We start from the raw sequence: 12,448 nt of genomic DNA on the forward strand, positions 1-12,448 counted from the left end.
CCTGGCAGCACTGCTCACAAGGTACTGGTCCTGTGCATTTTCACAGTATTTATGCCACAGCTGCACATCTGGGAAAGCAGTAGGAGAGAGGGAAAGGTCATAGGCTGAGCTGGGGAGGCATAGCCTTCCCAAGCCTCCTATACAGGGCACCTAAACACCTATGAGTAACCAGCAGTGGCAGAAAAACACACTTACATTGGTCGATTTTCTGTCTTGCACTGTGTACCCCCTGGGTTACAAGTACTGGACTAGATTCAGTAAACTGTGCTGAAAAATCGGTGTTGAAAAAAATATGTATTAAGCGGTATTCTACAAAGCGTATCTGCTCTTTATAGAATAGCACCGAATCTGTGCCTACGCCTGATGAGAGCAGGTGTAAATGGTGGTGCCTAAATTAAGCCTGGATTGATCGGGTGTATTCTATAAGGATGTGCAGGATTCATAGGAACACCCCCCCTAAACACAATGCCAAAAAATACACATCTTAGGGTTTATGTGCAGAGTGTTATAGAATATGATTGGCACGTAAATCACAGTTAAGGCCGATTAACATCAATAATTGGTTGTTAGCAGCCAATTACTGGCGCCGATTGGCTCATTAATCAATAAAGTTGCGCATGCCTATGAGCAATGCGAACTGATTTGCAAACACAAATTTAGTCACCATATATAGAATCCAGGGCACTGTGTGTTGGGAACCTTATGTTCTAGACTATACCAATGCATCCCTTATTGGGAAAATAGAAGATACAGGATTTTCTCACAGAAACTACATATCAGTGGAATACCTCACCTCGATCACATACACAAAGAACATGGATATTACACGGCCTGAGCACATCAATGTACACCGGAATTAAAATCACAAAAAGTGCCACTTGCTGCTACTACCTGGCAAGGAGCACAGCTGGGATCAAATTAATGCTAAAGAAAGCATTTTAATTTTTTTAAAGGTGGCACTTATCATTCTCTGCTGAATAAGCTACAAATGCACAATGAGCCTCTGGAAGTTTTTCTCAGTCATGTTTGGACTAGGCAACCATGCAGTCCTTAATAATGTGCTTGCTTTCAGCTGTAGTTGCTCCTATAGTTTGACTGTGAAAATTTTATGAGTTACCTGACAGATCCAGGTCACTCAGGGACAGGCTGCTACAAATGAAAGCAAGCAAATTATTGAGGACTGCACGTTGGGACTGCACGTTTGCCTAGTCCAAACATGACTGAGAAAAACTTCCAGAGGCACATCATGCATTTGTAGCTTATCGAGCAGAGAATGATAAGTGCCGCCTTAAAAAAAATTCTCTATGCCATTTTAGAGAGGTGTAGTAATGTGTGTTTGCAGCCAGGGGGCTTAACCATTGGACCAGATGAGGCTCTGGCCCAGGGTGCTGGCAATTTAAGGGCACCAAAACAGCCTCTCACTTCACTTGTAGGTTAAACCTTTTCTTTCCCCCTCCTCCCCCCCCCCCCAGTCCGGTCCCTCCCCTTCTCTCTTTAGTTAGGTTGTAAGCTCTGTCTCTCTATGTCCAGCGTTGCCCGGTTACTGCTGGGTTAGCACGGGAGCCCTTACCGCCACCTCAATGGGTGGAGGTAAGGGCTTCCCCCCAAAATGGCCGCGCAGCAAGTGTTTCATTTGCCACATGGCCATTTCCTCAAAAAAAGAAAGACCTACCTTTTACCCGCTGAGGTAAAAGGGGGCCTTGGCATGTGTCAAAAATATAACCTGATTCCAATGCAGACCCCCTTTTGGACAGCTCAAAAATTAGGCAATAATTATGTCTATAATTTCTACTGGATCCAATACAATAGTCATTCAAACATCTTTATATCCAGTTAAAGTTCATCCACCATCCTTCCATATAAATATAGAGTAATTCCCAAAATTTCAACTTCCTGATAAATGGCTTAGTAAACAGCATACAGTTGAGGATATACGCAGGAGAATTGTAAAAGTTGTAGAAAAGAAGAGGGAGGGTGGTTCGGATGAAAAAATTTTAAACTACAGAGAGCAATGGTATATCTTTAAATTGCAAACAGTTATACCTTTGGGTTTACATGCTGAATTGGATTGGGCGTCCCTGATTTAATTTTGAAGCACGGGGAGTCACGGGGGCGGGACTAAATACGTCATTGAAAAGGGGTGGTATTTAAATAGGTCTGAAAAGACTCTGCCGCCATCTTTGCTGTTAAGAAATGTTTGCAGAGCTGGCGCTGAGAAAGATTGTAGGGTAAGATACTCAAAATTTATAAGGAAGGTGGGGGGAGAGAACGTCTCTGCCCTAGTTATCTGTTAAATGTGGAGGCTGGGGGAGAGATGAGACTGATAAGATGTTTTTTTGTTGTTATAGGGGTTGTCCTTGAGGAAGCTCGTGTAGCGAGCGAAACATGTCGGGCATTTGAACCCCTTGGTCCGACTAATGAAAGTCTTTAAAAGATAAGTGAACTAATGAATAACTATTGAGCGAGTTGTTCTGACACTGAAAATAATGTGAGAAAAGTGTACCAGTGAAGATGATTGACGCTTTATGATACCTCCATGTAATTCCTGTGAGGGTGGTGGATGGTGAGTGTCACTGAGGTCACTTATGAGAGACTGTTAAAAAAATATATATATATTTCTATTTATCAGGAAGTTGAAATTTTGGGAATTACTCTATATTTATATGGAAGGATGGTGGATGAACTTTAACTGGATATAAAGATGTTTGAATGACCCCCTTTTGGATGCATGCTGGTTTTTATTTTGCCGCATGTCCATTTTCCGGCCCCTTAAAAGAAGACCCTTTTCTAGGACATGACAAAATACGTGCTTGCGCTTCCGTAGGCCACTTTTTGCTGCAGCTTAGTAAAAGGGCCCCAAAGTACTTACGTGTACTTTTTACAATTTTATATGGTGCACATTTTCATTTGCATGCAGATTTTAAAACACCTTGGGCTCTGTTTACTAAGGTACGTTAGCGTTTTCAGTGCATGCACAAGATTAGCGTGCGCAAACTGTGCAGGCGCTCATAGGAATATTGTGGGTGCCTACACAGCACATGCTAATGGTTAGCGCACGCTAAAAGAACTAGCGCACCTCTAGAAAACGGGGCCCTTTATTTGTTTATGATCACTTAGCACATATACATATGTTATGTATTTCACTTTTGACACAGTATTTATACACATTTCACTAATTATCTACTTAATTATTGTTTTAGACTTCTGTTAAATCCACTATTTTTGTATGTTTAGTGCATATCATCACAATTTATGTTTGTTGTCATCTTTTTGGAAATTATGCATATTTATTCATGTATATTAGTGGTTTATAGAATACTGCTTAAGTGCGGAGATCATGCGTAAATGTAGGCACTGCCAGTCGCACCAACGCAAATGTGGTACAAATGTCTACGCCTAAATTTAGATGCGTTGCCCCAATTGCGCACGTAACTCAAACACACATGAAGCTTCACCCTGAAACACCCATGACCCTCCCGTTTCCAAGCCCTCTTTTTTGAGCCGCACATAAAATGTAGACATGGACCCGTGCCTAAATTTATGCTCATAAATACTAATTAAATCTAATTAGTGCAAATAATTGCATGTTAAAAGGCCATTATTGGCACTAATTGGCTCATTATTCAATTAAATTCTGTACGCAAATTGGAAGCGCACCCAAATTTACACGTGGAATTTTTGGTGTCTTTTATAGAATCAGGGTTTTTTATGTTTAGATGTTTTCTTTGATAATGGATGGATCTCCAATTGCTAGAATTAATTTTATGTCATGTCGAAACAACTGTTTATATCCAAGAATTAAAATAATAACTAAAACTAACATATGACCTTCATTAAACAAGTAACTGTAATATATAACTTTTTCCTTGCAGTAACTGGTAACTTTAATACATTATTTTTAGAAAGTAACTTGCCCAACACTGCCTACAATACAATGAAACATCTTAGCAATTAGCCAGGGCCAACTGCAGATATATAGACAGGGACAAGATGGGTAGTACAAAGTTAATTGGGACAAATAGATGGGTGGCTAAACTGAAGGCGAGGAAATGCCCTATGGGCTAGATTCTATATACAGCGCCTGAAAATTCCACGCGGGAAAAAATACAGCTAGGAGTATTCTATAAAGTACGCCTATATTTTATAGATTAGGCTTAAATTTCTGCATGGCATATAGAATAACTCTGAGCACCTCTCCAAGCAACCATAGTTGTGGCCATTTACGCAGAGTGGGTGTATTCTATAACACAGAGCATAGATTTTAGAAATGCCCATGGCCCCTTTTCAACTGTGTGATTTAGAATTCAGGCGCACCACATTACAGAATATGCTTAGCGAGTTGTGCGAATAAGTCTTAATGCCAGTTAGTGCTGATAATTGCTTATTAACATCCAATTAACAGTGCTGATTAGCTAGTTAACCAATGAAGTTACATGCATTGCTATAGCATACAAGTTGATTTCCATGCAGAAGTTAAAAGGCGCGATATATAGAATCAAAGGGTATGTATGTTAAGTGGCGATTTACAGAATAGTAGTCAGGCAGAATTTTGACAGTTACACACATATGTACACCTACAGATATATGTACCATTATTTTAAACATTTACATGCCCAATGGGCACATAAATGTTAGCACATATGTTATAGAATTGCCCTACTACAGGGTCATTTTATAACAGGTCATTTAGGTTGAGAGGGAAAGAAAGCATCGATTTGTAGGCTATTTTACAAAGATACACAGATGCCTGTTTTATAAAATTTACCCAGCAAAACTGCAGAAATCATGGGCCCAGTATTTAACAGCACTTATCAGGGTAGAAGCAGACCCTACCTGGGTAAATGCTACTAACTGGGACCAGCCACTGATTTTCAGGCACTATGCAGATGATGCCGCTGGAGATCATTCCTGAGTGCTCTGGTACTATCTGGACAGCATCAGGCCAAAAGAACATTAGCGTTGCCATACTGGGCCAAGCCCAGTATCCTTTTTCCAACAGTGGCCAATCCAGGTCACAAGTACCTGGCAAAATCCCAGAACAGTAAAACTGATTTTATGCTACTTATCCTAGAAATAAGCAGTAGATTTTCCCCAAATCCATCTTAACAATGGCTTATGGACTTTTCTTTTAGGAAATTATCCAAACCTTTTTTAAACCCTGCTAAGCCAACTGCTTTTACCACATTCTCTGGCAATGAATTCCAGATTGTAATTGCATGTTGAGTGAAGAAATATTTTCTCCAGTTTGTTTTAAATTTACTACTTAGCAACTTTAGTCTGGTTAGTAGTGGTCAGCAAAATGCTCATTGCCATCTCCTGAATTTTGAGACTAGAGACTTGCTTCAGAAAGAATGTTTCCTGGTTAATGCATTAAAAAAAACCTCTTTATTGAATAAAGCCCTTCAAAGGCAAATTCTCGAGTTTACGTGTGATTCCACAAAGCAATGACTACAACAGTGTTGGTGGAAAAGTCCATTAGAAATCATACACATTCAAGCATGGCAGAGTACAGTCAATTTTACTTGAGAGGAGAAATCTAATGCAATGTGTCTCAACCGTCAGGCATTGCCAAATTAATGGTTACACTTAGAAAACACAAACTTGTTACTTTTTCCTGTGCCCTAGACATGACTGCAATTAGGCACCAAGTAATAAAGTCAAATACGTCAGTGCAGAATTAATAAACACTAAGTAATTATAATGTAATGACGTTTAACTCTGAGATCATGGAGAGCTTTTATGCTATGATTAAAAGCCACTGAAAGCTTGGTAAGTGGATAGTGCCAATCTGAAATGGATATTTCTTTACTGCTAAAACCACTCAAGATATTTTTTTAGACTCTGATTAATTACAATTGTCAACATTTTTACAGCAGCTTAAGAATTCAGATGCTGTGCTTAACCTTCATATATCTGAGTGTCTTTCCTTCCCAAAGCGATCTCAAAGTGATTAATTTTTTGCGTGTTATCACTAGGCATAACAGATGATGGCAATCTTAAGTAGAACAAGTTGAAAAGTGCATGCTAAGGGGTTAATTCTATATCATGGATGCTTATATGTATGCTCCCGTTATCAGGGAATTCTATATAAGGTGCCAAATATTAAGCGCTACTTTCATGCCAAAAATTAAGCACAGAAAAGCATTCTAACCAGTGGCGTAGCCAGACCTGACATTTTGGGTGGGCCCAGAGCTGATATGGGTGGGCACTAGGTGTGAGTAGTGTTTCTTGGGATACTCCTTAATAATGCCTTAGAGTGCACTTGATGATGGATTTCTAAGTAAACAGTCTGTGCAACAGGTCTCCTGCATTAACAGAAACCACATACCTGGTTCATGGAACACTGACATTTCTAAATATAGTGATTTTATCCCATATCTTAAACTTGACCAAATATGACTGCTATAAGGCAAACATATCAATGTCACATATCTTTCAAACTTTGCTTTGTAACTAATGCAAATGCCTGATTAAGCTGTATTCATAAAACAGGTAAATTCTGAAACTGACATTCCCATTTAAAAAGCCAGAGAAGTCAGACTTATATAGATCCCCACACGAACTACATGCACACACAATCTTTTACGTCGGTCACATGCAGAACAGACCACCCCTTACAAACTTCAGAATAAAACACAAAAAATTAGAAATCACAGAGATGGCAAATTACCCAGTTCCAGGGTTGAGATTTTGTGCAGTCCTGATTTAAACTTTATAACCCAAATCAGTGTGGGATTTGCAGTGCCTGATTCTGCCCATGGAAATCAGTGCTGCAAGTCCCATATCAATGGGATGGTCAGAAATGCAGGACTGTCCCAAAATCTCCAGCCTGGAACTGTAGCCTGGCATCAACCCTGCCCTTCCCCCTCCCCCATAGTTTGGCATCAGCCACGAGAGAATAGGCAGCGACAGCGATCAAAACAGTGGCATACCTAAGGTAGTTGACACCTGGGGATGGTCATTTTTTAACACCCCCCTCCAAAATCCAGTACCAGGCATACCAAGAATACAAAACACTCAGGACCTATAGCGCAATTCTAGCATACCATAAGCAGTCATTTCTACAAGTCACACAGCAAAGCATCTTAAACACTACAGTGAGCACTAGAACATCAATTCACCTATTGTAAAACGAAAACAGACAGAATAGTACAGATCCTCGATCCTGCACAGTCAATGCCAACTGAAAGCCATGTCTTTTTCACAAACACAGATACACCCTAATCCACTATAGGATAAGTAATCATAAACTTTTTATTTAGACAAAAATTAAACTGAACCCCCAAGGTGCCAGACTCTGCATATAATGCAACGCCATAGAAACAGAAAATGTCCCCTAGTACTGTGCAAAATATAAAGACAGCAGATGTAAATTTGAAAAAAAAAACTAGCAAATACCAATCACCAAATAGTCCCCACCTGCCTACCAGCTCGTAAGACTGTCAGACGACCCTCTTCTACTACTACTTTTCATTTCTATAGCGCTACTAGACGTACGCAGCGCTGTACACTTGAACATGAAGAGACAGTCCCTGCTCGACAAGAGCCTATAATCTAATTAGGACACACAAACAGGAAAAACAAGAGATAAGGGAATATTAAAGTGAGGATTATAAAATAAGGGTTCTGAACAAGTGAATAAAGGTTAGGAGTTACAAGCAGTTTAAAAGGAGTTAAAAGAGAGGATCTGGAATTCCCCTTGAAGCTCTGGTGAAAAAAAGAAGAGAAATCAGGGCTCCAAGTCTCTTTAAACCTTGGGATGTCATTGTGGTGTGTTTGTGTATGTGTGTGTGGGGGGGGGGGGGGGGGGGGGGGTGACCTGTCAATACTTGGGCTGCCTGGCAATCCCTTATGAAAACTGCTGGGGGGGGGGGGGGGGGGAGGGACAGCAGAAGGAAGGAAGGAAGGAAGGAAGGAAGGAAGGAAGGAAGGAAGGGCTTAGTAATGGCATGCATATTAGTTTGCCAATACTCTGAAACAGGGAGGTACAGTTAATATAATCATGAAGGTGAAAAGTTAACATAGATTTCTGCATTAAACCAAGCTGTGTCAATGTTTAAAGCTGATATGCACTATATTTTTTAATATTAATCAAATTATTTAAATTTCAACAAGGAAGTCAGTATTATTAAAATATAAAAACCGGACTGAATCAGTGTTAACATACAGACTGTAAAGCATGTTAATTCTGTATTAATACCAAAGTGAGGACTAAACTTACTAAAATGGCCCCTCAGTATTCAGCCTTTATGAACAAATGACATTATCTCACTTGATCTTTTTGTAAGTTTGCTTTTTCCAGCAGTTGCATGCTGTCTCGCACTCTTGCCACAGCCTCATATCTCTCTTCTTCCAGATCTGAACACTTTGCTTGAAGCTCCCCGACTTGTTTTTCCAACTCGTTCTTTCTTTTCCTAATTGCGTTGCATCTTGGGCAGCTACACGTAGTCTTTTTTCCAGCACCCAGCCTTAAAAAAAAAAAAAATCGGCGAAGCGCCTCGCGTTGGCTCTGCACTATTGTACAGTGAAAATTGCTTCGTCGTGTCATCGGCCTTTCTTTCACTGTGTCCCGCCCTCTGATGTAACTTCCTATTTCCTCGAGGGCGGGACACAGTTTTAAAAGTTTTTTTTTTTTAAAGGCTAGGTGCTGGAGAAGAGGGTCATCTCGTCTGACAGTGGAAGGAGCTGATGCGGACCGCCCCTCTCTTCGGTATAAGCATGTTGTCTGGGCGGGCCTGGAGGGAAAGTGGGTGGGCCTGGGCCCGTCCAGGCCCGCCCATGGCTACGCCCCTGATTCTAACACACACAAGGCAGATCCACACGCCAATTTCTAGAATAGCACCTGTTTCCACGCAGATCTGCAAAGGGTGTACAGCCATGGGAGGAGCAGGGGCGGTTCAAGGGTGTTCCCTTAACATGCGTGCAGTGCTATAGAATAATGTACTCAACTTGCCCATCAGGATTTACACCTGGTTTTGGTTGGTGCAACTCCTCACGCCCAAAGTTGAGTGTGAATCTTGGTGCTATGTGCGATTCTAAAAAGAGCACAAATCCCAGAATGCCATTTATAGAATACTGTTCAGCGCCAATTTTTTTCAGTGCTGAATTTTGAATGCCATGTACACACGGGGGGGGGGGGGGGCATGCAGACGGGACTCACAATTACACCTACAACTTATAGAATACTGTATATTACAGGCATATTTCGTTTTCTGGTTGGTGTAATTATTCATGCCTAACTTTAAGAACATAAGTTTTGCCATACTGGGACAGACTGAAGGTCCATCAAGCCTAGTATCCTGTTTCCAACAGTGGCCAATCCAGGTCACAAGTACCTGGCAAGATCCCAAAAGAGTAAAACAGATTTTATGCTGCTTATCCTAGAAATACGCAGTGGATTTTCCCATGTCCATCTTAATAATGACTTATGGACTTTTCTTTTAGGAAATTATCCAAACCTTTTTTTAAACCCTGCTAAGCTAACTGCTTTTACCACATTCTCTGGCAATGAATTCCAGAGTTTAATTATACATTGAGTGAAGAAATATTTTCTCCAGTTTGTTTTAAATGTAATATTTAGTAGCCCAGGGTGGCATCTCATCCCTGCCTCAGGTGGCATCTTGCCTTGGGCCACCCCTGATTGTACTGTGTAATTCTTCTGGAAAGCTTGTGACTCAGGTTCGATGTTTAAGGGGTCCTTTTGGATTCTACTATAATTTGACACTTAGACCACAAACTGAGACTCTGATAACAGAGTTATTTTTTTTCAGACTTTTGGCATGCTATATAGAATTAGGAGGTATGTGTGTAAGTTTACCTGGATTGAATGAAAGAATTCCTGGGGGCAAAGTTAGAGAGAGGCTTGCATTTTATCAACATTTTTAGTGATCCATTCCATTTAAATCAGATACTTTTTATAATATACAAAGTTGTACAAATAACTTATCTGCATAAGTTTATTCCTGTATTTCTGTGGTCAGAGTTAACCAGCTAAGTTTTCCATGTGGAGAGTAATTTTATAACAGGGTACCTGTGTAAAGGCCTTGTTGGTCCTTATTTTAAGCTTTTTACAATGTTTTTATTGAATATCAAGGACAACAGCAAAATAGGCAACATAAAGCAGGAGTAACTGTGTTTTGTATGTTTCCCCAGGTTTCAACATCTCAATCTCACCCCATCTAACCCCTCCCTCTCTTGTTAAAGTCCAGAAGTCACCACTTGTCTATGAATTCAGGATCCTGCTCCTTGCCACTGAAGTAAGAGAGTCCCAAAATGGTTCAAAGGTAGATTTCTCCATTCCAAAGAGCACAACAGAATCATTGTGAACCTTTGATGTTGCTGATGTGATTCCAGTCCTTCCCTGAGGCAGCAATTTTGGACTGCGAAACAGGATTCCTGTCGGAACTATGGACTGAAGTAGCAGTGGTGCATGTTGAAGATAATTGTTATTTTTTTGCTTTAAAATTTATGTGGGAATAATCCACATTACTTGGAACATTTAGGGGGTCTTTTATGAAGCAGCGGTAAGCCCAATGTGGGCTTACCACTCGCTAATCTGGAACTACCACTGGGCTACCGCAGAAGCCTGGCGGTAGTTCCCACCCCCAGCACGCACCATTTCCGGTGCTACAAAAATATTTTAATTTTTGTATCGCCGGTGTTTACCCAGTGGTAATTGGGCAGTGCCGCACACTGCCCAGTTACCACCAGGTTAGCCCGGGAGCCCTTATTGCCACCTTAATGGATGGCGGTATATGCTCCCCCCTGAAATGGCTGCATGGAAAGTGGTTCACTTGCCACATGGCCATTCTTAAGAAAAAAAAAGACAGTCTTTTATCCATTGTGGTAAAAAGGGGCCTCAGTGAGTGTCAAAAACACATGCTGATGTCAGTGCAGGCCCCCTTACATATAAGTACATAAGTATTGCCAAACTGGGAAAGGCCAAAGGTCCATCAAGCCCAGCATCCTGTTTCCAACAGTGGCCAATCCAGGTCACAAATACCTGGCAAGATCCCAAAAATGTACAGAACATTCTATACTGCTTATCCCAGAAATAGTGGATTTTCCCCAAGCCCATTTAATAATATCGCAGCTTGGTAAAAGGACTCTTTAGAGACTGGACTCATCTATATAATAATTGGTCACTCTGCTTTCCTGGATGGCTGGCTAGCTGGGTTCGTAACAGCATGCAAATGAGCTGACGTTAGCTCGCCTCCAGCGTTCCCTTCTCTCTCGGTGTCCCGCCCTTGCGGAAAGATGAAATGACATCAGAGGAGGGCGGGACACTGAGAGGGTGGAGGCAACGCGAGCTGAGCCTGCCGCCGCTGCAACCTGAGGCAGGGCAGCAGGAAGGAGAAGAGGGCAGGGGAGAGGAGGGTAGAATTGCTGGAAATGGAGGGGAGGGGAGGGGAGAGTCACTGGCCATGGAGGGGAGTGGAGGTGAGAATCATTGGACATGGATGGGATGGGAAAGCAGGGCAGGGTAGAGGAGAATCGCTGGACATGGATTGGAGGAGAAGGGAGGAGAGGGCAGAGGAGAATCGCTGGACATGGATGAGAGGGGAGAATTGCTGGACATGGTGGGGAGGGCAGGGGAGAGAGGAGAAATCGCTTAGATGAGAAACTTCCTAGGGCCCGTTTCATTTGTCACGAAACGGGCTTTGTTGCTTGTTTAATATAATAATATGAAATGATTGTAGTCACTGTCTGGGACATTTTGATATGAGTGCAGTTTTTTTGACCAATAAATGAATATAGAGTCCAGAGTGTGGTGGCGGCGGCCAAAAAAAGCAAACAGCATGCTAGGAATTATTAGAAAAGGGATGGTAAATAGGACTAAGAATACTATAATATCTCTGTATCACTCCATGGTGCAACCTCACCTTGAGTATTGCGTTCAGTTCTGGTGGCTGTATCTCAACAAAGATAAAGTGGAATTAGAAAAGGTTCAAAGAAGAGTGACCAAAATGATAAAGGGGATGGAACTCTTCTTATATCCTCACATCCTCTATTCTTCCTCTTCTAATCTCCTTGCACTCCCCTCACCACAGGCTCTTCATCTTGATATCTTCTGCGCATCAGCCTTTAGCTATCTTGGATCTTTCCTTTGGAACTCTCTTCTGGCACAGCTCTACTCTGAATCTTTTCTGCTCAAGTTTAAAATACTCCTCAAAACTCATCTGTTTACCAAGTCCTTTGTCCAGTGCATTTTTTCTAGTGAAAAAGGTGCCAGTACTCAAATGCCAGGCCACCCTTCAGGGGTGGGGTGATCACTGAGAGACCCACCCCACAATAGCCAGGCCTCCTGCAACCAGTCACAGAATCAATGACAAGGCAGAATTGGTGTGTAGAGCCTGATATCTTTCATTAAAACTTGGGGATCATGGATCAATTTTACCAGACAATGGAAAAGGTGCTGGTACTCAGTACCCCCTCAAAAAAAGCCCTG

At 41.5% G+C, this 12,448-nt stretch overlaps 1 protein-coding gene across 1 annotated transcript in view; it reads right to left on the bottom strand.

The window, feature by feature from the left end:
* Nucleotides 1–12,448, bottom strand: part of KIF26B (kinesin family member 26B) — a 799,934-nt gene that overhangs the window by 91,765 nt on the left and 695,721 nt on the right. The gene's annotated exons all lie outside the window — the stretch shown is intronic.

This window comes from Microcaecilia unicolor, chromosome 3 (genome assembly GCF_901765095.1).
Source record: "Microcaecilia unicolor chromosome 3, aMicUni1.1, whole genome shotgun sequence".
NCBI lineage: Eukaryota > Metazoa > Chordata > Amphibia > Gymnophiona > Siphonopidae > Microcaecilia > Microcaecilia unicolor.